General features: G+C 49.7%; 1 pseudogene; it reads right to left on the bottom strand.

Annotated features, from left to right (window-relative positions):
- Positions 1–15,741: 15,741 nt before the first annotated feature.
- On the bottom strand, positions 15,742–23,435 carry LOC124705555 (annotated as a pseudogene).
- Between the last annotated feature and the right edge of the window lie 2,227 nt (positions 23,436–25,662).

A 25,662-nucleotide genomic window follows, 5' to 3' on the forward strand; every position in this document is an offset into this window, starting at 1 on the left:
GACTGAAAGTGTATATTTGCCAAATTGTAAGAAGAACGTGTACCTTGGGCATCGTCGATTTCTTCCGAAAATTCATCCAGTAAGAAAGAAAGGCAAGCATTACAACGGCAAGGCAGATCACCGGCCGAAGCCTCGCGGAACGTACTTGTCGCTGAGGTATTTGATATGGTCAACGATTTGAAAGTCATCTTTGGAAAGGGTCCTGGCGGACAATCGGTTCCGCGAGGAGCCGACGGGCACGCACCCATGTGGAAAAAGAAATCTATATTCGGGAGCTAGAATATTGGAAAGTCCTAGATGTCCGCTCTGCAATCGACGTGATGCATGTTACGAAGAATATTTGTGTGAACCTCCTAAGCTTCTTGGGCGTGTATGGGAAGACAAATGATACAAAGGAAGCACGACAGGACCAACAACATTTGAAAGACCCTAATGACCGGCATCCGGAATGGTTTCAAGGTTGTGCCAGCTACGCTCTGACCAAAGAAGAGAAGGTCATGTTTTTTGAATGCCTGAGCAGTACGAAGGTCCCGTCTGGATTCTCGTCGAATATAAAGGGAATAATAAACATGGCGGACAAAAAGTTCCAAAACCTGAAGTCTCACGACTGTCACGTGATTATGACGTAATTGCTTCCGATTGCTTTGAGGGGGCTCCTACCGGAAAATGTTCGAGTAGCCATTGTGAAGCTATGTGCATTCCTCAATGCAATCTCTCGGAAGGTAATCAATCCGGAAGATCTACCACGGCTACGAACGATGTGGTCCAATGTCTTGTCGAGCTTCGAGTTGGTGTTCCCGCCATCCTTCTTCAATATTATGACGCACCTCCTGGTTCACCTAGCCGAAGAGATTTCCATCCTCGGTCCTCGTATTTCTACACAATATGTTCCCCTTTGAGAGGTTCATGGGAGTATTAAAGAAATATGTTCGTAACCGTGCTAGGCCGAAGGAAGCATTGCCAAGGGCTATGGAAATGAGGAGGTAATTGAGTTTTGTGTTGACTTTGTTCCCGACCTTAAGCCGATTGGTCTTCCTCGACCGCGGCACGAGGGGAGACTAAGTGGAAAAGGCACGATCGGAAGGAAATCAACGATATGTATGGACGGCCATTCTATGACCGAAGCACACCACACGAGTTCGACCAATTCCAGCTTGGTGGCTCCGTACTTTGAGAAACACAAGAATATTTTACGCGAGGACAACCCGGGAAGCTCTGAATCCTGGATTACGAAGGCCCACATGGAGACTTTCGGCAGTTGGTTGAGAAAACATTTAATGAATGACGATGATGTTGTAGATCAGCTGTACATGTTGGCCAAGACACCATCTTCAACTATAACGACTTTCCAAGGGTACGGGATAAATGGGAATACATTTTACACGATCGCCCAAGATAAAAAGAGCACCAACCAAAACAGTGGTGTCCGCTTTGATGCAGCAACCGAGAATGGGCAAAAGGTCACATATTATGGTTACATAGAGGAGATATGGGAACTTGACTATGGACCCTCCTTTAAGGTCCCTTTATTCCGGTGCAAATGGTTCAAGCTAACAGGATGTGGGGTAAAGGTGGACCAGCAATACGGAATGACAATGGTGGATTTCAACAATCTTGGTTACCTTGACGAACCATTCGTCCTAGCGAAAGATGTCGCTCAGGTTTTCTATGTGAAGGACATGAGTTGCAAACCGAGGAAACGGAAAGATAAGAAAACTATCAGTACATCATGCGATGATCCAAAGCGCCACATTGTTCTTTCAGGGAAAAGAAACATCGTGGGAGTGGAGGGCAAGACAGACATGTCAGAAGATTATAATATGTTTGGTGAAATTCCGCCCTTCAAAGTGAACACCGACCCAAGCATTAAGTTAAATGATGAGGATGCTCCATGGATACGGCCCAATCGTAAGCAAGCAGGGACACAAGGGAAGAAATGATATGTAATAATTTATTGTACCAAACTTTGTTGAATGGATCATGTGAATTATATTATCTGTGATGTGTTTGGTGTCCATTTTCGAATGATTCGATTGACTCGAGATACCACCGATGATACATGAAATTTGGAGTGACTAAGTCATACTCCTGCCTAGGCGTATAATGGGAAAAGGACTAGAGGAGCCGTAATTGCATGGGATTTGGTGGATCTAGCATTGCCGAAATTGATTGGCCATGCCATAAATACCACTGATGATACATGAAATTTGGAGTGACTTAGTCATACTCCTGCCTAGGCGTATAATATGCATACTCGTAGTCTTCATAGTCGCCGCCGTTGTACTGGTAGTCATCGCCTTCTAAGTTGCCGCCGTTATCGTCGCTGCTGTCGTCGTCGCTGTCGTCGGGCGGCGCTCGTGGCTCGAACTGAGGGTAGCGCAGGCGGGGATATCGCCGGCCGTGATGTAGTCCATGACGCTCTGTACAGTCCGGCCGTACCACCATAGCCGATGGCCGGCCTCGTGGAAGTTCCTAGGAGGCAGACCGTCCTCCTCATACCTGGCGAGCGCCCTGTCACGCTGATTGATGAAGAAGGCGTCCCAAGTATGCTGGTTATCGGGATGCCAGCGGGGATTCATCCGCTGCTCTGGCGTGAGATCGAGGTAGTGTTATCACCAGAATTTGACCGGATCAGAGGTGGGCCGCGATTGGAGATGGGCTTGAAGAATATACATAGAAGAAGTACATGAATCGGCTTTCATACCAAGTTTGGGCTAGTTTGCCTGTGTATCTGTAACATAGTAGGATACGTGTCATTTAGAAGTTAGAGTTTAACCCGTGCACGGTTAGGTGCACGCTTGAATTAGAAAGTCCCCCGGACTATAAATATGTATCTAGGGTTTATGAAATAAACAACAATCAACGTTCACCACAAACCAATCTCGGCGCATCGCCAACTCCCCGTCTCGAGGGTTTCTTCCGGGTAAGCACCATGCTGCCTAGATCGCATCTTGCGATCTAGGCAACGACACGTTTATTCGTCTTCCATGCGTTGCTCGTGCTGAAGCCTTTTTGATGGCGAGCAACGTAGTTATCATAGATGTTTTAGGGTTAGCATTGTTCTTCGTATCATATGCTATCGTCGTGCGACCCTTAGGCATCTAGCCGCCCTTACACCTATCTTGGGTGTAAGGGCGGCACCCCGCTTGATCATTGTCTAGTAGATCCGATCCGTTATGATTGCTCCTTGATTCTTCAAGGATTAGTTTAATATCTGCATCGTTAGGCCTTACAAACGGGTCGAAGGATCCAGTGGCGCGTAGGGTGTAGTTTGCTAGCCCTAGACAGGATGTTCCGAGGATCAACTTCGTGTTGGTTTTTAGGCCTTGTCTAGGGTCGGCTTACGATCACCGTGCGTGGCCGCCGTGCTCGATCACGAGTAGGATGTTCCGATTATGCGGTGAAAACCCCAAATCGTAGTAGGTCGTTTTAGCTTCATCTTGATCAAGCAGGACCACCATCTGATCGTACACCTCGTACGTATCATGGGTGGATCGGCTCTTTGAGCCGATTCACAAGATAACCTGAGAGCCGATCGAGGCTCGTATTTAACGTTTACGTGTATGCCATGCAGGAAACTAAGCGAGGCATTCTCCAACACCTTCCTGACCGGGTATAGGTCAGTGTGGCACGCCCTGCATCAGCATCGGACGTGCGTGCCGAAGGCTTTGCGGGCCGTCGCTCGGAGGGACCAGGGCCAGCCGCAGTCCCGGGAGATTCCCGGCTCTACGGTGTTGCCCGTCGCTGCCCGCCGGTGGGTTTCCGACCGCAACACATTCTCGGCACGCCCGGTGGGACCATCTTCGACATCAACCGCATCGCCATCTACATCCGAGATGGCGGAAGGCACTCCGGCCAAGTACGAGGATCCGACCGAGGAGCTCAAGAAGAAGCATGACGAGATCAAAGCGGTCCTCGAAGCCGACCTCATTGGCTCTTTTCACGAACCCGCTCACATGGCATCGGTGGAAAGGGTTCTCACCGAAGGCGCGCTCGATGGAGTGGACCTGTCCGCCCCGTCGGAAGAACGCACCGAGTCGCCGCGTCGGAGATCAACTTCATGGTGGCTCATTCGCCGCACCGCCACTCGAGAGCCCGGTGAACACTCCGGAGCGTGTCGCTCGCGCGTGATCCAGGAAATCATGAGCCATCGGCATTCTCCGTCAGGACCAGCTCGGGGACTTACCAAGGAGAGATGCCACTCCGAGTCCCGTCCACCGCTGCCGTTCGCGTTGGCAGCATCGAAGTGCCGAACTCATCGGCATACGTCGTCTACAAGATCGGTGGTGACCCTAGTGACTACCAATTCTTGCATGAGGCGCCTAAGGAGATCCCGCACGGATACATGTGCGCATACGTGCCGGACCGCAGTAGGCTGGGCGCTCTCAAACCGAGCTGCAACAGCAGGGACTTCCGAACGAGCAGGAGGAGTTTCGGGAACGGATCTTGAGAAGCGGACGTGGCTGGCTAAGTACGCCACCCCGACAAACCTCCAGAGCTCAGCTCCTGCAGTTGGCTCAGAGCTGGAAAAGCAAGCATGGCTGGCTAAGTATGCCACCCCGGCGAATCTCCAGAGTTCGATGCCTGTAGCCATCACCGCGGATCAGATCTGTACGATCCTGAAGGACCAGTTCGGCATGATGCCGAAAAGGAGGACAATCGGCTATTCCAAGCCGTACCCCAATGAGTACGAATTGATCCCACTACCACCCAAATATCGGCTCCCTAATTTCACCAAGTTTAATGGATCAGATGGTTCCAGCTCCATCGAGCATGTGAGCCGATATTTGGCACAGTCGGGCACGATCTCGAGCATCGGACGAGCTACGTGTGAGGTTCTTCGCACGATCCCTCACAGGATCGGCTTTCGGGTGGTACACATCGCTGCCACCAAACTCAATCCGGACTTGGAAGCAGTTGGAAGAGCAGTTCCACATGCAGTATCACTCAGAGGCTTCCGAGGCTGGTATTGCCGATCTAGCACAAGTACGACAGAAGCGCGGGGAAACAGTGGCAGAATACGTCCAGCGCTTCAGGACCGTTAGGAACCGATGCTATTCGGTTCATGTAAGTGAAAAAGAAGCAGTCGAGTTGGCGGTGGTGGGTGTCTCATCATCGATCAAGGACGTGGCCTCCCAAGCAGACTACCCTTCACTAGCGCACATGGTGCGAGCTGTCAGCATATGAACAAGCGCCACCCGGATGTTTACCAGGATAAATTCAAGCGTGCGGTGGTCCTGGTTGAGGCGGACGAAGATGAAGGTGTCGCGGGAGATCAAGAGGTAGCAATGGCCGAATGGACTCGGGGGCAAGCCCCGTGTCCTGTAAATGGGTTAAGCCACAAGGTCCTCCAAAAGGGTTTGACTTCGACGTGACCAAAGCTGAGCAGATTTTCGACCTCTTACTCAAGGAGAAGCAGCTAAAGGTACCCGAAGGCCACAAAATCCCCACGGTGCAGGAGCTGAACGGAAAGCCATACTGCAAGTGGCATAACACGTTCACCCATGCCACCAACGACTGCAGGGTGTGGCGTCAACATGTCCAAATGGCGATAGAACAAGGGCGGCTAATTTTCAGCCAGTACGCCATGAAGGTCGACACACACCCCTTCCCCGCCGTTAACATGGTGGAGTATACTTACCATGGAGGGTGCCAGCCAGATTTCTCGTGCAATATCAATACGGTAGGACCTGGGCATCACTCTGGTAAGGACGGAGATGAGGGCAGCTGCTCTCATAGCAAGGACACAGAGGAAGCCGCTCCACGCGATCGGCTCCGTCACGATGGCAAGCACTACATCACAGAGGGAGAAGTAAGGAACGTAAGATATCGGCGACCTCTCTCTCGATCACCTCCTCAACAAGTATGTGGGTCAATACGACCAACGCCGGCGATACAACGACGATGATGAAAAAGATCGTCCGGCTAGGGACGACGAGGAGACGTCGTCGGCATGATCGCGACGAGGAGCGATATGAGCGCCACGCCAAGGAAAAGTCGAGAGAGCAAGACGACGTGGATAGGCACCGGGACTGCCCCTTCTTCGGACACTCGCTGGGATTTAGGAATGAGCCGATTGCCCACAATCGGCAACCGCCTGAATGTAAACAAAAGAAGAAGGATGCAGCTAACGTGTCCGTGTTCAAACGTCTAGGGCCTCTCCCGCCTCGGAACAAACATGCTGAGTCCGCTCGGGTAGAAGATCTCGGGAACTAGAGGACGATGATGAAGAAGAAGACAAGTATCATCGACCAAGGTGGTGCCCTGATGGGCTCAGCCGTTCCCAAAAGCGAAGGGTTCAACGACTACGTGGGTTGGAGGAAGCTGAAAGGTTATACCCGCACACGTTGAGGAAGGCGCGGCCCGATCTGGCCGCTAAGATTCAGCGAACCCTGGACGAAGAGGGTCGGCCACACAGGAAAGAGTGGCGCCCCGGACAAAGAAAGCCGATGATGAGACATCGGCCGGCACGAACATGGTGTTCATCCTTCCAACGGAGTTTAGTGCTCCGGGATTAGACGAAGCACTCGTGGCACAACTTGATCGCGGCCCACGGCCGGTCATCTTTGAGAAGCCACGAGAAAGAAGCTACGAGGCATCCGAAGGCCCCGTACTTGAGAGGTTACATCAATGGGCAGCTCGTCAATAAGATGTTGGTGGACACCGGAGCGGCGGTCAACATTATGCCATACTCCATGCTACGTCGGTTGGGACGCTCTAGCTCAGATCTGATCAAGACCAATGTGACACTGAGCGATTTCAACGGCCAAGCATCTGACGCGCAAGGTGTTCTGAACGTGGATCTGACCGTAGGAAGGAAAACTGTCCCTACGACGTTCTTTATTGTCGACAGCAAGAGCGCCTATGCTGTCCTACTAGGGAGAGATTGGATCCACGCCAACTGTTGCATTCCATCCACGATGCACCAATGCCTAATACAATGGGATGGAGATGAAGTAGAAGTCGTCCACGCGGATGATTCAGCCGAGATTTCAACGGCCGGCATGAACGTTTGGGAGACATCAGGCCAAGAGCCACTCTCAGGCATCAATTTGGACGACTGCGAGCGCATCGACGTGACAAAGGACGGGGTTAGGCTGGTTTTATCCACCGGCCTGACCGTGTAACAAGAACAGCATCTACAGACAAACGTGGCGATGCCGATCCATGTGATCGGCCCCAAGGATCTATGGAGGAACATTGCAAAACCTTCATCGAGCAAGCAACATGGAGGCCGATTCCAGCAATCGGCCAAAATTATCCTCACCATTCATTCTGCCTGGATTCAACGTCGATCTAATGGGCAATGGGTTTGCGTCGGCTGATGCGCTGGAAGAGATCCACACTGGTCCTAACAGAGCCGACGTTCACGTATAGTGCCTTGGCTAACCGCAGAGCCGATTTCAGCAGTTACCTGGCGGAATCGGCTCGGGGGGCACCTAATCAGATGAACATGTGCGATACATGTGCAGTGAAACATGGGGGGCCGATAGAAAAATCGGCCCGTAAAAAAAATTCTTATAAGGAACAAAGCCGATGCACGGCCATCGACTCTAGCACAAATTTCATGGGATCTACCAGTGGCATGTGCAAAACACAAGGACCTCCAGCTCCGTGTCAGAGGAGTTCTATTTCTGAGCCGTTGTGTGATCATCCGCAACATCGACTTTCAACGGAGGAGGGGTAATCGGCTCGGCTGGCTCCGCATGGTAGTTCTCTCGGACATGATCGAGCCCAGGTCCATTTGTCCGAGTTGCGTGTCCTCGTCTCTCGTTTCGCCTTGACTGAGACTCGGGGGGCAGCCGTCCCGGTGGATGCTCTGTTTTGAAAGCCGATTGGGTGGCCATCGGCTAGTCCTGCGTCGCGATTTTCGTCAAGGGTGGTGATCCAGCAGAACTCAAACTCATTGGTCGAAAAGATGAAGGATAGATCATGAGGGCTTGATGCGCTGACATCGGCTTATTGAGCTTTGACCAAGTTCGCGATCACCCCGTGGTCGAAGAGATGAAGGACGGATTATGAGAGACCGATGCGTTGCCATCGGCTCATTGAGCATTGGCTAAGTGATGATCGGCGGAACCAGTATGAGGGGAAATCGGCTAAATTAGCATGAAGGAAATCGGCAAAATCAAATTGGGAGAAATTCTTCATTGATAAATAAGATTTCTTACAAAGAAAGAGCCGATTGCTCAAGGAAGGAAGAACAAAAGAAGGGTCTGTTGACCAATCTGCTACTACTAGGCCTACACTAGTAGATCCTATCTACGGGCCGTCGCTGCCCTCGTCGTCGTCCTCGGAGCTCTCATCGGCACTACCGCCGGTGGGCTCCTCGTCGCTGCTCCCGTAGCCCTCTACGGGAGCTTCATCCTCCTCGTCATCATCGCTGTCGTCGTCGTCCCACCACATGCGGAGGCGTTTCGCTTGCGGGTAGCCCTCGAGGGAGTCGTCGTCGTCTTCCTCCTCCTCTTCTTCAGAAGAGGGGCAGCTGTCCCAGGGGAACAAGTCATCCTCGCTTTCCGATTCCAGTTCCGCATCGGCGAGGAACTGGAGATCTTCATCCCCGCTGGTCAAGGACTTGTCGTCCTCGGACCAGACGGAGGAGGCGTGGTCCTCCTGGTCCCATTCTTCTGGTGCGCGTATGTCCTCCGGCGTCTCGCGGGAGGAGGAAGACCGATAGGAAAGACCGGAAGAGGAAGAGGAGGAAGAAGACATGGTGGCGCAGGAGGGTTTTTTGGGTGCTAATGCGAAGAGGATGAGGGAGAAGCAAACTGTTTGGAACGGTTAAATAAAAGGGGATATAGTGGAGATTCAATGTCACAAGCAGCTTCGAGGAAGTGGTGCCCAACAAAAAAAAATTGTCGGGCCACGCGGAGAAGTGGAGGAGGCAAGGTATCATGATGAAGGATACCGCGGCGGTTTCTCGCTCCGCCACGACATGACCCGACGAAGGAAAAGCGTAATGATTTTGGAAATGTCATTTCCAAAACCAGGGGGCATGTGTTATCACCAGAATTTGACCGGATCAGAGGTGGGCCGCGATTGGAGATGGGCTTGAAGAATATACATAGAAGAAGTACATGAATCGGCCTTTCATACCAAGTTTGGGCTAGTTTGCCCGTGTATCTGTAACATAGTAGGATACGTGTCGTTTAGAAGTTAGAGTTTAACCCGTGCACGGTTAGGTGCACGCTTGAATTAGAAAGTCCCCCGGACTATAAATATGTATCTAGGGTTTATGAAATAAACAACAATCAACGTTCACCACAAACCAATCTCGGCGCATCGCCAACTCCCCCGTCTCGAGGGTTTCTTCCGGGTAAGCACCATGCTGCCTAGATCGCATCTTGCGATCTAGGCAGCGCACGTTTATTCGTCTTCCATGCGTTGCTCGTGCTGAAGCCTTTTTGATGGCGAGCAACGTAGTTATCATAGATGTTTTAGGGTTAGCATTGTTCTTCGTATCATATGCTATCGTCGTGCGACCCTTAGGCATCTAGTCGCCCTTACACCTATCTTGGGTGTAAGGGCGGCACCCCGCTTGATCATTGTCTAGTAGATCCGATCCGTTATGATTGCTCCTTGATTCTTCAAGGATTAGTTTAATATCTGCATCGTTAGGCCTTACAAATGGGTCGAAGGATCCAGTGGCGCGTAGGGTGTAGTTTGCTAGCCCTAGACAGGATGTTCCGAGGATCAACTTCGTGTTGGTTTTTAGGCCTTGTCTAGGGTCGGCTTACGATCACCGTGCGTGGCCGCCAGGCTCGATCACGAGTAAGATGTTCCGATTATGCGGTGAAAACCCCAAATCGTAGTAGGTCGTTTTAGCTTCATCTTGATCAAGCAGGACCACCATCTGATCGTACACCTCGTACGTATCATGGGTGGATCGGCTCTTTGAGCCGATTCACGAGATAACTCGAGAGCCGATCGAGGCTCGTATTTAACGTTTACGTGTATGCCATGCGAGAAACTAAGCGAGGCATTCTCCAACACCTTCCCGACAAGGTATAGGTCGGGTGGCACACCCTTGCATCGACACGGACGTGCGTGCCGAAGGCTTTGCGGGCCGTCGCTCGGAGGGACCAGGGCCAGCCGCAGTCCTGGGAGATTCCCAGCTCTACGGTGTTGCCCGTCGCTGCCCGCCGGTGGGTTTCTGACCGCAAAAGGTAGTAGTGGTTCGTGATGGCCGCCCGGCGCGCAGTACCCTAAGGGACGGGAGGGACCGGCATGCCTCCGACGCTTAGGCTCCAGCCGGCGGGGACGCGGTAGCCCGGTGGGAAAGGGTAGTTCGAGGCGCAAAGCTCCTCCACCTGCTGGTAGGTTAGAGTGGGTGCGGTGGAAGCCATGAGAGAGTGATGAGAGATTGTAGAGATGTGATAATGCTGGCCAAGCCGGGCTACATATATGTAGTGAGAAATGGCGGGAAAATGGGAGCGGGAAGACACGAGGCGGGAAGAAAGTGGCGGGAAGACAGGGAAGAAATGGCGGGAAGAAGAGGAGGAATCCAGAGCTGGTCATCTAACCTTTAGTCCCGGCTGGTGGGTGCAACCGGGACTAAATGTGGTTTTTGTGTCATCTAACAAAACTGTCGGTGGGATAAGGACATTTGGGTAAGCTTTAGTCCCGGCTGGAGGGTGCAACCGTGACTAAAGCTGTCGGCAGGATAAGGACGCGTGGGTAGCGCACGGCGCCCTGTCGGAGGAACAAGACAAAGCAGAAGCGGCGTCGTGCCTATAAAAGGAGCATCGATACGCGTGAAGATAGAGGCGTGAAGAAATGGCGGGAAGACATAGGCGGGAAGGAACTGGCGGGAAGTCGGGCCGGGAAGAACTTGTGGGAAGACAGAGGCGGCCGGGAAGAACTTCCCTGATTTTTTTGATATATTATTTGTATTTTTAAGATTTTGAAATGAATTAGTTCTATTTTTCTGAATTTTTTGATATATTATTTGTATTTTTAACATTTTGAATTTAATTAGTTTTATTTTTCTTAATTTTTTGATATATTATTTGTTTTTTTAAGATTTTGAAATGAATTAGTTCTATTTTTCTGAATTTTTTGATATATTATTTGTATTTTTAACATTTTAAATTGAATTAGTTTTATTTTTCTTAATTTTTTGATATATTATTTGTATTTTTAACATATTGAAATGAATTAGTTTTATTTTTCTGATTTTGTTGATATATTATTTGTATTTTTAACATATTGAAATGAATTAGTTTTATTTTTCTGATTTTGTTGATATATAATTTGTATTTTTAAGATTTTGAAATGAATTAGTTTTATTTTTCTGAATATTTTGATATATTATTTGTATTTTTCACATTTAGAAATGAATTAGTTTTATTTTTCACATTTAGAAAATGAAAGAATTTTGAAAAAGGCCTTTAGTCGCGGTTGGCCTGGCCAACCGCGACAAAAGGTCATTTCCGCGGGAACCGCAAAAACGGGCGAAAAAAGGGTTTTAGTCGCGGTTGGTGTGGCCAACCGCCCTTTAGTCGCGGTTGGCCACACCAACCGCGACTAAAGCCCCCTCCCTATAAATACGAGCGGGCGGCGTCTCTGCAGCGCCTCTTCTTCTTCCTCGCCCGCTCCGTCTGCCGATCGACCTCTGCAACGCCTCGCCGTCACCGTACCGCCGCACTCGAGCTCGCCGTCGCCGCCTTCACTCTGTCGCCGCCCTCTCGTCGCGCCGCCCGAGCGTCCCCGCCCCGTACGTCGCCCGTCGTCGCCGCCGCCCACCGTACGTGTAACGCTCGCGCGCGCCGGCCCCTGCCCCGTGACGTCCCCGCCGGCCCCATCGACGTCGTCTCCGACGTCGTCGCCAGCGCCACCGCTCGCAGTGAGAGAGAGGAGAGGGAAAGAGCGTGCGGCGCCGTGGCCGCGTGCGCACGCGCCGCTGCTCGCCGGCGCAGCTGCTCGCCTGAGAGAGAGAGAGAGAGAGAGAGAGGAGAAAGGCGGCCGACGTGGCCGCGCGCGCGGTGAGAGAGAGAGGAGAGAGGCCGCCGCCGTGGCCGCGCGCTCGCCGTGTCCTTTAGGTGCCTCATCTGTCTCCTTTTCTTTATTATCCATGTCCATGGCCTGATCATCTCCATTCTTCCCTTCCCCCTGGTTAGCACCATTATTTCCATCAGAACCATTGTTTGCATCCTCCATATTAATCTCCTGAGACCTATCCTCTATTTCCACCTCAAAACGAAGCTTATAGAACCCTCTCCTGATAAACATATCACTATCTGCTGGGATAAGTCTATGGTCAAGACATCCAATCTTGGTTCTGAGCACTTTATTCTTTCGAGTGTACGCCATATCCACATCTAATGTCTTTCCAAATAGAGTTCACGCTCCCCATAAGGTTAGATAGTTCCCGCCTCCTTTCTCCTTTTTCTGTTTTGTTTTTCCTGTTTTTGTTTTTGTTTTGTTTTTTATTTTGTTCTTTTTTCCGTTTATTTTTTTGTTACTTTTGTTTTTCAGATTCGAAAAATAGAAATATTTTGAAAATGTTCAAATTTTAAAAAAAATCAAATTTTAAAAATGTTCAAATTAAAAAATGTTTATTTTAAAATTTGTTCATATTAAAAAAAGTTTAATTTAAAATTTGTTCAAATAAAAAATGTTCATCTTAAAATTTGTACGTATTGTTTGAAAAAAATAAAATTTTGAAATAAAATTTTTAAAAATAGATTTTTTTTTTGAAAAATGTCCAGATTAAAAAAATAGGTTTTAAAAATATTGTTCAAATAAAAAAATTTCAAACTCGAAAATTGTTCAAGTATGAAATTTTTTAAAATTTGAAAATTGGTCAAAATATAAAAATTGGTCAAAATATAAAAATTGTTCAAATTTGAAAATTGTTCAAGTTTTAAAAATGTTTCAATTCGAAAACTGTTCATACATAAAAAATTATTAAATTTTCGAAAATAATGTTTCCCAAATTTAGAAACTTCGAATTTAAAAACACTAGTTGAATGCCCGTGCGTTGCCACAGTTCCACAAATTTATTCTGTGTCACATAATTCAAACATAATCCTAACTTCCTTAGAGCATCTCCACTCGTCCCCCCGACGAGGCCCCCGGCGAGCGTTTTTTCCATCCGGACGGCGTAATTCGGCCCAGTCGCGCCCCCGGTTCCTCGTTTTCGTCCGGATTTGGGCCTAAATCCATCCGGCGATCCCACGCCATCCCCGGCCCCCGGGAGCGCTCGGGGACTCCGGACGAGTGAAAAGCGGGGAAGGGCCCGATCTGTCGGTGACTCGACGCACGAACCCCACCGCCACGTCGCTCAAAATCTCCCCCACCCCTCGTATCTCTCTCGCCGCCGGAACCACCCCGCCGGCTTGTTGCCCAGATTGCGCCGCCACTCCTTCCCCACCTGCTGACAAGGGATTAACTTATCAATGCCTATGGATTGTAGGCTAGGGTTTAGTTAGAAGTAGAGGGCAAGTAGATCTCGAAGGTTTCAGCCGAAAAGTACTCGACGAATATGAAAACTAGGGTTTGCAGACAATGATTCGATGATCTCTTCGTCCCTCGACTCCCCCTTTATATAAGAGGTGGAACCGAGGGTTTCGTTTCGTACAAGTTACAAAGTCCGGGACGGTTTCTAACTCATCCCGCCAGATTACAAATAACACTTCCTATTACAACTCTATCTTTTCCTTTAACACATCTTGGGCTTCCGAATCTTCTTATTCTTCGGGTAGTGGGCCTTCAATAAAACCCCGGGTACTATATTCGGCAGGCCCATTTGGGATGCCTATGTCACCTGCCTATATTCCGCCGTGTTTGGACGACGGTCTATCTGGCTGCTCTTCCGCCGGCCTGTTTTCCGGCCTGCTTGCTCCTCGTCGCTCGCGGCTCGGGTTGCCTCGACCACGCCCGTCGGTGTTCGTCCATTTGCCTCGCCGGCCATGGACTCGGACGAAGAGGAGGAGCAGATGTTCGTCGAGCTTATGCAAGAAGAGATGGCAGCAGCCGCCCAAGACGAGGAGCACATGATGATCCTTGGTTGCTTGGCAAGCATGTACGGCGGACCGGCAACTCGTCGGCGTGGTGGGTCGGCACGAGGTCGCCGGAAGTGCAAGCCGAGACAGCGAATGGAGGGCTACCGCATGTTGTACGCCGACTACTTCGCCGACAATCCATTGCACGGTGAGAGTGTTTTCCGGCGTCGTTTCAGGATGAGCAGAAAGCTATTTCGGAAATTGTGTATGCCATCCGCCACTTTGATCCCTACTTCGGATGCAAGGCGGATTGCACTGGTTTGGTTGGATTTTCATCACTGCAGAAGTGCACGAGTGGCTATGAGGATGCCGGCGTATGGAGCTCCCGGTGATACTGCGGATGACTATCTTCGCATGGCGGAGTCCACCGCCCTTGATTGTTTCTACCGGTTCTGCAGGGACGTCATAGCAGTGTTCGGGGACTATTACTTGAGATCACCCACTGTCGAAGACACTCGGAGGATCCTTGCAACAAATGAAGCTAGAGGTTTTCCAGGGATGCTTGGAAGCATTGATCGCATGCATTGGCAATGGAAGAACTGTCCGTTTGCGTGGCGAGGGAATGTACAAGGGTCACAAAAAAGGCTGCACCGTGATACTTGAAGCGAGTGGCTACCCATGATCTTTGGATTTGGCACTCTTTCTTTGGTATGCCTGGATCCAACAATGACATCAACGTCCTAAATTGCTCCCCGGTCTTTTCCAAGCTTGTTGAGGGTCATGCTCCCCGGTGGACTATGTGATCAATGGTCGGCACTACAACAAAGGATACTACCTTGCGTACGGTATCTATCCAAAGTGGGCAACATTTGTGAAGACGATCTCCAATCCTAGCACCCCCAAACTTTGCGAGTTTGTCAAGAAACAAGAAGCTTGCCGAAAAGACGTCGAGCGAGCATTTGGTGTCCTACGGCAGAGATTTGCTCGTCGTCCGGTTCCCCGCTATGACTTGGTCCAAAGATCAGATGTGGGAGGTGATGAACTGCTGTGTGTGCCTACACAACATGATTATTGAAGATGAGCGAAAGCATCCGGTTCCTCCGGCTGAGCAAGAAGCACCATATGAGAGAGAGGGTCCTCTTGCACAGCCCTAATCACCAGGTGCCTCCATCATGGGCCGCCTTCATTGCTATGCGCCGGGAGATTCGAGACTCTACAATGCACCAGCTGCTGCAAGATGATCCGGTGGAGCACATATGGAGGCTCCGAGGCAACGCCAACGCCGACGCCAACTAGTCCGTCTTAATTTGTTTGAAAAATTGTGAAATTGTGTGCTTCATTTGTTTCAGCACTTGTTAAACATTGTACTCGTTATCGCCGAATTTGTTTCAGCAATTCTCGTCCTCTTGTTTGCCGAACTTGTTAAATTTTATGTTGAATTTGTTTGAAATATGTCAAATGGTCGAGGTTGGGGGTTTCCTGCCGGGGGGACGGCTGGAACTTCGGCGCTCCCCACGCCAAATCTTCATCCAATCCGGACGAAAATTTCGCCGGATTTGGGCGTGGGGAGCGCCAACGATTGGGGATGCTCTTAGAGTGTCTTCACTCGTCCCCCTCCCCCCCATAAATCATCCTACGCATGGCTTTATGGGGGTGTGGGGGGGGGGGGGAAGAACTACTTATCTGCGGCACCGGCTCCCAGCCACAGCCCCCAAACGCGGATCCTAAATAAATTTAAATAGATCACATATCACATAGTTATGGCGCCTACAAATCGATCGAATAGTCTCAACAATCACTTCATGGCAAATCGCCGCGAATCAATGTGTAGCGAACAAACAAAAAGGCGCGCGTCGGCCATCAATACATAGCCGCGGAAATCAAAGGGCGAGATCATCCACCGACATAGAAGGCTTTCTTGGAGCACCAACCTGGGTGCTGGCGATGCGCGTGACTGCCCCGGTGACGAGACGCTGCCTTGGCTCCCCGACGCGGTGGGAGCATACTGGGGCAGGGTCGCCACCATCCTCGCCATGGAGGCAACCCTTTGCATTAGGGCTGCCGCCAGATCCTTCCGCTCCCTTGCCTTCTGCTCCCTTGCCTTCTGCTCCCTCTGCCGGCGGCTGGCATTCTCCACCTTCCGGTGCTGCAGGTCGAAGGTCCACTCAATGTTGGAGTACTCCCTCCTTGCCAAAAAATTCAACTGATGTAAAGTTTGACTAAATATGTAGAAAATATAAACATTTAGAATATCAAATAAATACCATTAGATTCATCATGATGTATCTATTTGTATGGTATACATTTGGTACTGTATATATGGATAATTTTCTCCATAAACTTGGTCAAACTTCATATAGTTTTGACTATAAAAAAAATCTTTTAGGCAATACATTGTGGCAAGGAGGGAGTAGTAATTTTTATTGCATCATCTTTTCGACCCTGAGTAACTTCTACCAATTCAAATTCATACATGCACACAAAGTCTTCAATACGACCATATAAAATCTAGCAAAGACGCATTACTACTTAGATCACACATCCAGCAAGCAACCTACGAAATTAAGAGTTCCTCAAACTGAACTCCGAACTGGAACGTACATGGAGCTTTATTTACCCATAAATTCAGCTATAATTAAGTACACGCGAGGAAGCTCAAAGACCTGATGGAGTGATGGGCACGAAGCACTGGTGCAATAATGAGACATCTCCACCGGGAACTCGACAGTGGGGTGGAGACACCGACGAGGCATCTCCACCAGCGCATCCTTGTCTTGCAGCATTTCTTTGGCATCTGTGCCCCTTTTATCTCTCTGTATCTTCTAACAGGCCATTGTAACAGGCCACTCTTCTAGGATCCCACATGCAAACACCATTGCCGCTGGATCTCTAATACTTAAATTCACATAATTCTGAGTAAACTTGAATAAAGAAACAACTTTCAGAGATGAGAAGCACCAGAAAATACAATAATTTAAGGAAATTAAGTTACCTAAGTTGCGGAAGTATGAATTTTAGTTAATGTTGCGGACAGAACAACAGTGAGCAACTGAATAACTTACATTATCTTCTTTTATTGTGGATCTGCTGCTACTCGAGTCTGATAATAGCCCATAAACACACTAAACACGGCCTTCGGTCCTAGCAACCACATCCGTAGCTGTTGGCCCGACTGCTTGTGGCGCTACATTCTGAGGTGAAAACAATAAGAATGTATACAGCTATCACTAAAATCAAGATCAAATACCCTTCCCATTAAGTTTCTACAACTCTTGTCTAATTTTTGGAAGGTCGAGTTGCGAACAAATTGTGTTTGAAGAGAAGTACATTCAGATAAAGATCATTGCAATATATGCAACATGGAGATTAAAGTGCAAGAGCATTTGCAATACACTGAAAGCAAATTGTTTGCTGGCAGGTCGGGAGCAAGTAAATTATATTGACCCACAACACATAATACATACATGACCAGGAAGAGGAGTAAATGTGGTTTAAGTATTACGCCAAACATTTAGAAGGCCACGGAATATAAGACAGTAGCAGGAATACCATACTGGGCAAGAAACAGGAAGCGACTACTGCACACATGCACACCGGTAATCCGGAGGAATACAAGGTAGAGCACATGATCACAAGCGCTGAATCCCGGATGCTGCAAAAATCAAGTCATCATCAAATCAACACAAAATTTACACTAATTGAGATCACTTCGACCTAGTTGTTGTAATTTACAAACAGCAAAAATCTGATGAGTTAATGGCTAACCGATTCAGGTAGAGCTGCGAACATCTGTGATAGAGGGCTGAAGGCGGCGGCGAACACCAGACCCTGCTTCTCCACGCAGCATGCCAGCATCAGGCACCCGAACCCTGATGTGACTACACCCTGCAAAATCACAGCAATCCGGAGGAGCCAAAGAAAACCCCATCCCAAATCCTATCTGATGAGATGATGGATCGTGGATCTCACATACGAAATTGAAGATGACGGGGATGTCCACGCACTGGCATGCGCATAGTAGTCGTTGCCGCCGCAGCGGACATAGCCGCCGGGGTGCTGGATGGTGAAGATGAGATGGATATTCCCTTGTAGAAAGGGAGAGGCGACAGGGAACGGAGAGACAATGGCGGCGCTGGAGACAAAGTGTAGAGCGAGGGATGAAGAGGAGGAGAGAGCGTGGCGAGGGAAAGGGGAACCCCATGACTCCGCGATGGTCTTCCTCGGTAGGGAGATCAATTGGTTGACCCTTCAGTCGGCGGCGAGATTTGCGGGTGGAATATGGAACAAGTGCCATCATTTTTTGCTATCAAATATACGGGAGATCTGATCCACTCAACGGATGATTGAACGGTCATGATATCTCCAATGTTTGATATCAAAGTGGCACACCATCCCCAACTTCTTTACTATTCAGGTAGAGCTGCGAACATCTGTGATAGAGGGCTGAAGGCGGCGGCGAACACCAGACCCTGCTTCTCCACGCAGCATGCCAGCATCAGGCACCCGAACCCTGATGTGACTACACCCTGCAAAATCACAAGCAATCCGGAGGAGCCAAAGAAAACCCCATCCCAAATCCTATCTGATGAGATGATGGATCGTGGATCTCACATACGAAATTGAAGATGACGGGGATGTCCACACACTGGCATGCGCATAGTAGTCGTTGCCGCCGCAGCGGACATAGCCGCCGGGGTGCTGGATGGTGAAGATGAGATGGATATTCCCTTGTAGAAAGGGAGAGGCGACAGGGAACGGAGAGACAATGGCGGCGCTGGAGACAAAGTGTAGAGCGAGGGATGAAGAGGAGGAGAGAGCGTGGCGAGGGAAAGGGGAACCCCATGACTCCGCGATGGTCTTCCTCGGTAGGGAGATCAATTGGTTGACCCTTCAGTCGGCGGCGAGATTTGCGGGTGGAATATGGAACAAGTGCCATCATTTTTTGCTATCAAATATACGGGAGATCTGATCCACTCAACGGATGATTGAACGGTCATGATATCTCCAATGTTTGATATCAAAGTGGCACACCATCCCCAACTTCAATATAATAGTAAAGATTTTAGCTTTAAAAAAACGTAAAAAGAAAAGGCAGAAAAGAAAAGGAAAACAACGAAAAAAATAAAGAAAAAGTGAAACAAAATGTTGGGCTGGCCCAAACCACCCACCGGGGCGTGTGCGGCGCCTGGTTCGTGGCGACCAGGTCGTCATACAGCACCCCCCGCCCCTAGCGCTGCTCCTGATCTCCCCTCGTCTCCCTCTTCCCCCGACTTGCGCCTCCAGTTTCCCTCTCGCTTTGCATCTCGCTCGGTCGAGCTCTCCGCTGGAGCCTGGCTGGAAACGTCTCGCGCGGAGTATGAATTTACCAGCAACTTTGGTTTAGTTACAAAATTTACACCAAAGAACATCTCAAAAAAAATATGGCAAAGAAGAAAAATGCTTGAGCTAAGCCAGCCTTTTCATCTCGTTCATATGTTGGGTCGAGCGTGTCTTGGCTCAGGCTAGCTCCCGAGATAGCGAAATCGTTAAAAAAAGGCCGACCTTCGCGAAGGGAAGGAAACTCGCTTCGCACGCGACAAGTGGAGCGTTGTGGTGCCAGAAAATCCCTGGGAAGTGGTTTCCCTGCTCGCCACGTGTCGCAAGGGGAAGCAAGGTGGGGATGGGGGAGGAGAGAGAAGACTGGGTTGTGTCGGTTTTTCCCTTTTTCTTCTAGATTCGTTTTTTCAAAATGAAATATCTTGAGAACCGTAAGTCCAAATTGCGAACCGTTTTTACTTTTGAGATCCTCGCATCGAGATCTTCAAAACTAGATCCCATATTGATAGGTTTGGAGATACTTTTTTTCGTACTTCCAATAATATTATGATTGTACCTGTGGTGTGTACCTAACTGTACTCGTATTTCAGCTGATAAGTACTTATGTTTTTAGTGTATTTGGTGCAATTTTTCCCTTTACTCGCTAACTGTACTCGCCCGTGTGCGGGACTGTACCTGTACTTACGCGCGACTGTACCTGCTCGTGTGCGCCACTGTACTTCTTTACATGTACTTGCTTGTGTTCACGATTGTACTCGCTCGTCTCGCGTGATCGTACTTGTACTCGCTCGTGTGTTCAATCGTACTCGTGTGTTGTGCGTGATCGTACTCTGCCGTGTGCACGACCGTACTCGCCGTGTGCGTGATCGTACTCGTACTTCGCCGTGCGTTCAACTGTACTCGTGTGTTGTGCGTGACTGTACCTGCTCGTATGCGCGTTTGTACCTGCTCGTCTGCGTGACTGTACTTGTACTCGCTTGTGTGTTCAACTGTACTCGTGTGTTGTGCGTGACTGTACCTGCTCGTGTGCACGATTATACCTCCTCGTGTGCGCGACTGTATTTGTATTCGTTGTGTGTGCAAACTGTATTCGCCTCGTGTACCTAATATTGCTGTGTACTTGATTCGCGAGCTAGCTAGCGAATGGATTGGAGGTACTCGTGCACGCACGCGGAGCTGTACTCGCGCGAGACGCGATTTGTACTCGGCTGTACTCGCGCGGGTTGGTTTCACGTATGCTGTTACGCGGGATGTGCGAGTCGCGCCTCGTACTCGTTCGGGCGGGGCGTCGTTGACTCACGCGCTCCGCTGCCACGCGTCGATCGGTCGTGTACCGCGCGGGACTTCGCGAAGGTCGGTCTTCACGCAGTGATACCCGCGAGATAGCCGTACCAGGAAGCTAAATTTCATTTAGCACCCACTCGCACAGGCCACAGCCATGCAAACGGCCCATGAGCCCATCGTTTTTTTTCCTCCTCAGCCCAGGCAAACACTATCTTCCTCCTTTGGTCGCTCCAGAGTCAAGTAGTACCAGGTAATACATGACACTTGAGTGCCCGTTTCTTTGCTTTCTTTGATATGCACGTTTGGTATGTGGGTGGTAAATATGATGATAATTAAGCTACAAGTATAATTATGAAGATATTCCAGACTAAAAATACCTGAAGATACTGTTTAGAGACCTTTTATTCCAGAATGTTCCTTTCTGTTTACATGTTAAAAGATAAATTATTGCATTGCAGTCTTTTCTAAAAACTACTCTTTAGGGCACTTCTTATAGGATATTATCTGTGTAGGAATCCAGTTTACTTATGTTTATGATTGGACTGTTCTTAAATATCAACAGTTACAGATGATCAGTGTTCCACCACGTGATATTGCCAGTGCATCCAAAAGTTCAATTTGCATTTATCTATGGTGATAAATGTTTGATAGATGTTCTTGGTCTAGTGTTTTACGCTGTTGCATCTCAGATACGTGTCTCCAATTGCAAGTTGTCTGGTAGATGTTCCTATTATTGGTATCGATAATTGAATGCAAGGATACCATGTAATATTTCCATGCCCGCCTATCATCCATTTCTATAGTTGTTCAATATACCCTTTAAAAAAGTGCTCATAATTTTGGAATCTGTCAAGGGGTATGTATAAATTGCGGTCTGATCCTATAGTCCTCTGCTTTATATATCGATTGTTTCCTCATTATGAATGGGATCTAATCATAATATTATTATGATTTGTTTGGAATTTCAGTACGGAAACCGTTGAATGGTATTATATTGGCAGTTCCTTTTATTATGGTTATAAGAGAGAATCATTAGCATGAGCTCCACGGGATCGTGCGCTAAGACGCACATCTAAATCTAGTTCCTTTAAGTTAAGGGCCAGTTGAGCATCCAATCATATGACGTGTACTACGGAAATTTAAGTTCACAAGTGAAACCTCCCATTGTCGGTGTGGAAACAAAAAAGTTACTCTCTTCGATGCACAATAAGTGCCATAGTTTTAGTTAATTATTTTTAGAAAACGATGACACTTATTATGGATTGGGGGAGTAGGAGAAAATTTTGGTACCCAACTCCGCAGCCAATCGATAGTGCACAAGAAGGGCCCATAAGGAAAAGTCAAGTATTTTCCAAGCACAAGAAAATAGTATTTTCAGGTTTCAGAAAAATCCGAAAGAATTATCGCATTCAGATAATGGATGTAAGTACCTGTGTGCAAAATTTTGAAAACTTAAATATAACCATTTTTTGTAATACGTAGGCGGACAAATAAGTCACAAAACTTTGTAACTTAACCTAAAAATCGTATCTCAGACCGACAGCCAGATATGTTAAGAAGCGCAGCAGTTGCGACGATTGAGACGATGGTTCTCGATTAAAAGTTGGCATATCCACAGACAGGAGGATGCGCATGCTGCCGCCGACGCCGTCCATGAGGTAGGCGATCCCGGCATACGGTTGCACGGCGCGATGCACCATCAGCGGCTTCCCCCTCCCGAAATCCGCATCGTGCATGCCTCGCCAGCTGACGACCCTCAGTTCGGTCTCCGGCATGCTTCCCGCTTGATTACTTGTCTGGCCGCCGGCGATCTCAAAGTAGTCGATCGCCGAACGCACCAGCTCATCATCCATCCGGCTGATGGCGCCTCTGATCCTGCCGGCGACGGAGGCTAGCTGCCCCTTGGAGGCGATGTCCCGCACCTTCCCCGTGGCGCCCAGCATGATGATCCCGTTGCCGAAGAAGCTGCCCGGGAGCTTCGGCGACAGGCTGGCCCGGACGTTCGCCGGGAAGATGAGGCGCGTCGTGGCGTCGGGAGGCAGCCGGCGGGCGGCGCACACGCACCGCCACAAGTGGGCGCTCACGGCGCAGAACGTGCTCACCCCGCTAGCGCAGACACGCTTGAGAGCGGCGACCTGGTCCTTGGAGAGGACGAAGATCTTGTTCGCGACAGCATGGGGCGAGTGGTCACGGGATGGGGTTTGGTGATTTGGGGGGCAGAACACGGTGAGAGCCTGAGAGCGTCCGGGTGGACGACAGGCGGGAAGCGTGGGCGGAGGAGGGTGCGGTCGTGGCATGGGCGCTCCAGCGTCGCCTCCGCCGCGTCGCCGTCCCTGGAGATGGCGGACCAGGTCTGGAAGAAGTGGAACGCGCTTGTCGCGTCGACGGCGATGTGGTGCAGCGCCATCCCTAGGGCTACCCCGCCGCACTTTAGGAAATTCACCTGGACGCCGCACATGAGGGACGGCGAGTGGTCCTCAACGCGGGGAAAGAGGAGCCGCTTTAGCTCCGGCGACGGCTGGGAGCTACCGAAGTCGTCGACGGTGAGGTCTGGGGGCGAGCGACCACGAAGAGCGCGCCCTGGCCAGCGCAGTCGATCTGTAGCCGGCCGTGGGTGTCCAGGCCGAGGCGGCCGGCCAGGGGGTAGAAAGCTACGAGAGCCTTTGCTAGCGCCGCCTTCAGCCTGGCCACGTTGAAGAAGTCGTCGTCGATGGCACCGGCACCGGAGGCGGAGGCGGAGCGGTACAAGTGGAGGAACGGGATGTGGCCTGTGGTCGCCCACGTGAGGTCGATTGGGGTAAGCCACATGCCATGCATGGGCGTCTCGTCGCTCGGTGTCACCATGCATGACTCGGCCAGCTTCACTGCTAGCTCCTCCTCCATGACCATTTTTTTCCTTGTTCTTACTACTGAGCCGAGGTATGTCGAGCGCGAACACACGCCGATCGATGTATCGATCACAATGTGTACGTGTGTGTTTATAGACGGCAAGGTGACACACCCGACTCGACTCGGCGGAGAACTTAGGAACCCTACTCGGACTACGTACGTACACTAGTTTTTAGTGAAGCAAGCAAACAAACAGGATATATTATTTCCCTACAACTTCAAGTGAGTGTTATATACAACATACATTATGCTTGTGCACCTTCCACTTTATTCTCGTAATCATTGAGCTATGCTTGTGCAGATTCCACTTTATTCTCCTAATCATTGATCTTCACAAAGGAGTCGTAAATGTCATGGACTCGAAACGTAAAGAATATGCGGAATGGGCGAACATGGCTGCCATCCTCCAGAGGTAATTTCAATCAATTTCGTATTGGCATCTTCATCTGTTCTAATTCAACGATATCATCAACTAATCAATAACTCATTTACTCATTATTTCTTGCCGAGCAGGGCCTGGAAACGGTTCATCAATACCGTTCCGGTACATGGAAACCGGAGCTTACATTTCAAGATTACCCTGTAAGTAGTACTATATATATATGTCCGTGAAACTCTATATATATGATATTTACTTTCAATACGATGCTTGATTATTAGTTTGATCGAACTATTTTTTCGTAAAGTGTATGAGGCAGAAACCCGGGAATAACTTATGTGGATACTACGTCTGCATCTTCATTCGTGACATGGCCTATCCCAAGGGTGGGGATGCCCGTATACACCACACACGTGTACGATAACAAATTCTCACAATTATCTTAATTATTACCATCTATTGTATTGAGTTCCATTCATATATTGATCTTCTTTTTTAAATATAGATGAAACGCCTGCGGGACACTCTCATAACGGATACCCAAATACGAGCAATTCAAGAGGAAATCGCGGGATTCTTTATTACCGAGGTCATTACCCAAGGTGGAGAGCACTATGCGAAGGTCATAGATATGGAGGAACTCCGTAGAGGCTAATAGATTTAGTAAAGAGATCCGACTAGCTTTATATTGTAAATATGCATGCATTACGTGTACTCGTTGACGCTGTCTATATATATTCACGACGATATTTTGTGGTTTCTTGAATGATATATATGCATTGCCGAAACTCGCCGCGGCGGAGAAACGCCGCTACAGCCGAAACCCGTGCCGCGGGCAGAAATAGCAATTCTCCGCCGCGGCAGAGAACCACAGGCCCGGTTCGTACCACGAACCGGGACCAAAGGCCATCCACCGCGACCTTCCTGGCCAGACCACGTGGCGCCGCCTTTAGGCCCGGTGCAACTTTGAACCGGGAATAAAGGGTGGACCCTTTAGTCCCGCCTTATTGGTCCCGGTTTGAAAACAGTGACTGAAGGCCCAAATGGACCGGGCCTATAGCCCCGTTTTCCACTAGTGAGTATAGAACTAGTATACGACGGAACGTACACACGACCGACGGCTTGCCATAGTCGGACGCGATTACATTTTTCTTAACAGCAAAAGCTTTGATTGCTGAGGAGCGCGCTCCTCAGCCCGTGACCTAACCCCTCCCGTGGCGCTCCCTAGGGCGCCGTCGGGGTTCCAATTCTCCTCCTTCCGTCGCCCCTCCCTCCGTTTCTCTCCATCCGCCGCTGCCGTCGGCGCTGGCCATGGTGGCGGCGGGCCCCGGCGCCAAAGTGCCCAGGGGGTTGTTGGAGGCGGCGACCGGCGGTGGCGACTGAGGTGGCGACCTCCGGCTTCGACGTGCTCCGCGTCTAGGGCAGCGTCCTGAATGTGCGGTGGCGGCTTCTCCTCCACGGCCTACGATGATGGATGGTGGTGGCGGTGGCTGTTGGATCTTGTGCCCGCCGAGATCCATCGTCGGCTTCTGCTGGCGGCGCGAGGAAGGGGGCGGCGATGTGCGGGGCGAGGATGGTGCGGTTGCGGCTTCCGCCATCCACAGAATTCTCCTTCGTCATCGTTGGTCAGCGGATGGCGGCGTGGGGGACTGTTCATCTGCTCCGGGTTTGAAGGTGGTGGTCCTAGGGTTCTTCTGCGAAGATGAAGACCTACCGGATGCTGATCCTTTTCATCTAGCCGGAGTGTTGAGTTCAGGAAGGCTCCACCGGTGAATGGAACAACGCATCGTTTGCCTGTAGTTTGCTGGATCGGGTGGTATTCGGTCTCGCGCACCCATGCTTTTATTC

The sequence above is a fragment of the Lolium rigidum genome, chromosome 1 (assembly GCF_022539505.1).
Source record: "Lolium rigidum isolate FL_2022 chromosome 1, APGP_CSIRO_Lrig_0.1, whole genome shotgun sequence".
Classification (NCBI taxonomy): Eukaryota; Viridiplantae; Streptophyta; class Magnoliopsida; order Poales; family Poaceae; genus Lolium; species Lolium rigidum.